At 32.1% G+C, this 4318-nt stretch overlaps 1 non-coding gene across 1 annotated transcript; it reads right to left on the minus strand.

Moving 5' to 3' along the window:
- Positions 1–4210: 4210 nt before the first annotated feature.
- LOC130970943 (small nucleolar RNA R71) lies at positions 4211–4318 on the minus strand. The gene has a single exon (XR_009082186.1). It is a non-coding gene; the product is annotated as a small nucleolar RNA R71 (small nucleolar RNA).

Raw genomic sequence — 4318 nt, forward strand, 5'->3', positions numbered from 1 at the left:
GTTTGAATTTTACTTTAAAAAGTAAAGTGTGATCTCTCACCATTGATTTTATAGGTGGGACCAAGAATAAATATGAAAGAGAAACTATTCAAGGCTAGAAGATCACACTTTACTCTCTAAAGTGAAATTCAAACTTTAGAGAATTCAAATCCAATAACGATAATTATCGTTATTATTCAATAATAATAATAATAATAATAATAATAATAATAATAATAATAATAATAATAATAATAATAATAATAATAATAATAATCTTTTCTTTTATTGAAACACTCATCTAATTGAATTAATATAAATATTTAATGGAAATAAAGGATGGATTTTTTGGCTTGAAGGATAATACAATCCAATATTCTTGAAGATTTTAAAGCTGGGAGTATATATTCTTCCTATATTAATATATGCATGCATGTTATCTCATTTTTTTCATAAATAGAAAATAATATTTACCCGTTAAATTTGTTAGTTGTTTGATGAGCAAATAATTTATACGCTTTTTGGCATTGTTTTTAGGTAGTTTTTAGTAGGATCTAGCTACTTTTAGGGATGTTTTTATTAGTTTTTATGCAAAGTTCACATTTCTGGACTTTACTATGAGTTTGTGTGTTTTTCTGTGATTTCAGGTATTTTCTGGCTGAAATTGAGGACTTGAGCAAAAATCTTATTCAGGCTGAAAAAGGACTGCTGATGTTGTTGGATTCTGACCTTCCTGCACTCAAAATGGATTTTCTGAAGCTACAGAACTCCAAATGGCGCGCTCTCAATTGCGTTGGAAAGTACACATTCAGGACTTTTCAGAAATATATAATAGTTTATATTTTATTCGAGCTTAGACGATGCAAATTGGCGTTCAACTCCAGTTCCATGTTGCATTCTAGAGTAAAACGGCAGAAACACGTCACAAACCAGAGTTAAACGCCAAAAACACGTTACAACTTGGCGTTTAACCCCAAGAGAAGCCTCTGCACGTGTAAAGCTCAAGCTCAGCCCAAGCACACACCAAAGTGGACCCTGGAAGTGGATTTCTGCACTAAGACTTATTTCTGTAAACCCTAGTAACTAGTCTAGTATAAATAAAACTTTTTACTATTGTATTAGACATCTTTGGATTATCTTTTGATCCTTTGATCACGTTTTGGAGGCTGGCCATTTGGTCATACCTAGACCTTGTTCTTATGTATTTTCAACGGTGGAGTTACTACACACCATAGATTAAGGTGTGGAGCTCTGTTGTTCCTCGAGTATTAATGCAATTACTATTATTCTTCTATTCAATTCAGCTTATTCTTATTCTAAGATAATTGCTGCACTTCAACATGATGAATGTGATGATCCATGACACTCATCATCATTCTCACCTATGAATGCATGCCTGACAACCACTTCCGTTCTACCTTAGATCGAGCGTGTATCTCTTAGCCTCCATTCCGAAAGATCAGAGTCTTTGTGGTATAAGCTAGAATTATTGGCGGCCATTCCTGAGATCCAGAAAGTCTAAACCTTGTCTGTGGTATTCCAAGTAGGATCTGGAAAGGGATGACTGTAACGAGCTTCAAACTCGCGAGTGTTGGGCGTAGTGACAGACGCAAAGAATCACTGGATTCTATTCCAATATGATCAAGAACCGATAGATGATTAGCCGTGCGGTGACAGCGCATTTGGACCATTTTCACTAAGAGGACGGAAGGTAGCCATTGACGCCAGTGAAACCCGAACATACAGCTTTCCATGGAAAGGGGTAAGAACGATTGGATGAAAGCAGTAGGAAAGTAGAGATTCAGAAGGAACACAGTATCTTCATGCGTTTATCTGAAATTCCCACCAATGATTTACATAAGTATTTCTATCTTTATTTTATGCTTTATTTATCTTTATATTTGAAAACCATTATAACCATTTGAATCCGCCTGATTGAGATTTACAAGATGACCATAGCTTGCTTCATACCAACAATCTCCGTGGGATTGACCCGTACTCATGTAAGGTTTATTACTTGGACGACCCAGTGCACTTGCTGGTTAGTTGTGCGAAGTTGTGAAGAAGAGTGATATTACAATTGTGCGTACCAAGTTGTTGGCGCCATTGAGATCACAATTTCGTGCACCAAGTTTATGGCACCGTTGCTAGGGATTGTTTGAGTTTGGACAACTGACGGTTCATCTTGTTGCTCAGATTAGGTAATTTTATTCTTGTTTTATTTTATTTTCAAAAAAAAATTTCAAAAATCTTTCAAATTTTTTTCTCTTTTTTGTTTTTCCAAAATAATTTTCGAAAAATCCAAAAAAATTAATAAAATCATAAAATAAAAAATATTTTGTGTTTCTTGTTTGAGTCTTGAGTCAAATTTTAAGTTTGGTGTCAATTGCATATTTTTAATTTTCTAAAAATTTTCGAAAAAAATTCATGCATTGCATCCTTCATGATCTTCAAGTTGTTCTTGACAAGTCTTTTTGTTTGATCTTCATATTTTCTTGTTTTGTGTTTTTTCTTGTTTTTCATATGCATTTTTGCATTCATAGTGTCTAAACATGAAAAATTTCTAAGTTTGGTGTCTTGCATATTTTTCTTTTCTTAAAAATTTTTCAAAAATAAGTCTTGATGTTCATCTTGATCTTCAAAGTGTTCTTAGTGTTCATCTTGACATTCATAGTGTTCTTGCATGCATCATGTGTTTTAATCCAAGATTTTCATGTTTTGAGTCATTTTTGTGTTTCTCTCTCTCCTCATTAAAAATTCAAAAATAAAAAATATCTTTCCCTCATTTTACTCATAAATTTCAAAATCTTTGGGTTGACTTAGTCAAAAATTTTTAAAATAAGTTGTTTCTTGTTAGTCAAGTCAAGATTTCAATTTTAAAAATCTTATCTTTTCAAAACCTTTTCAAAAATCAAATTTTTTTTATTTTTCTTTTGTATTTTCAAAATTTTTTTAAAAAATTGATTTTCAAAATCTTTTTCTTATCTTTATTTCATGATTTTCAAAAACTTTACTAATAATTAATGTGATTGATTCAAAAAATTTGAAGTTTGTTACTTTCTTGTTAAGAAAGGTTCAATCTTTAATTTCTAGAATCATATCTTTTAGTTTCTTGTTAGTCAAGTCATCAATTTTAAAAATTAAATATTTTTATTTTTTTAAATATCTTTTTCAATCATATCTTTTCAAAATATCTTTTTCAAATCTTATCTTTTTCAAAATCAATTTTCAAAATCTTTTCTAACTTCCTATCTTTTTTATTTTCAAATCTTTTTCAACTAACTAATTGACTTTTTGTTTGTTTCTTATCTTTTTCAAAATCACCTAACTACTTTTATCTCTCTAATTTTCAAAAATCACTTCCCTCTTTTTCAAAATTCTTTTTAATTAACTAATTATTTCAAATTTTAATTTTAATTTTATTTCTTCTCTTAATTTTCGAAAATCACTAACCATTTTTCAAAAACAATTTTCGAAATTCTCTCCCTCTCATCACTTTCTATTTATTTATTCATTTACTAACACTTCTCTTCATATTAAAATTCGAACCCTCTCTTCCTCTGTGTTCGAGTTTTTTTTCTTCTCCTTCTTCTAGTCTTTTCTTCTTCTACTCACATAAAGGAATCTCTATACTGTGACATAGAGGATTCCTCTTCTTTTCTGTTCCCTTATTTTTCATATAATAAGGACTCTGAACCAGGACAAGGACAAGGACATTCTTGTTGAAGCAGATCCTGAACCTGAAAGGACTCTGAAGAAGAAGCCAAGAGAAGCTAAAGCACAACAATCCAGAGAAAACCTTACAAAGAATCTCAAAAAAGAAAGAGACATGGCCGAACCCAATAACAATGGTAGAGGAGCAAGGAGAATGCTTGGTGATTATACTACACCTACTTCCAATTTTTATGGAAGAAGCATCTCAATCCCTACTATTAGAGCAAACAATTTTGAGCTGAAGCCTCAACTAGTTGCTCTAATGCAACAGAACTGCAAATTTCATGGACTTCCATCAAAAGCTTCCTATCAGTTTTTAACTGAATTCTTGTAGATCTGTGATACTGTTAAGACTAATGGAGTAGATCCTGAGGTCTACAGGCTCATGCTTTTCCCTTTTGCTGTAAGAGACAGGGCTAGAACAGGGTTGGACTCACAACCTAAAGATAGCCTGGACTCTTGGGATAAGCTAGTCACGGCCTTCTTGGCTAAGTTTTTTCCTCCTCAAAAGCTGAGCAAGCTTAGAGTGGATGTTCAGACCTTCAAGCAAAAAGATGGTGAATCCCTCTATGAAGCTTGGGAAAGATACAAGCAGTTGACCAAAAAGTGTCCTTCTGACATGCTT

The sequence above is a fragment of the Arachis stenosperma genome, chromosome 3 (assembly GCF_014773155.1).
Source record: "Arachis stenosperma cultivar V10309 chromosome 3, arast.V10309.gnm1.PFL2, whole genome shotgun sequence".
NCBI lineage: Eukaryota > Viridiplantae > Streptophyta > Magnoliopsida > Fabales > Fabaceae > Arachis > Arachis stenosperma.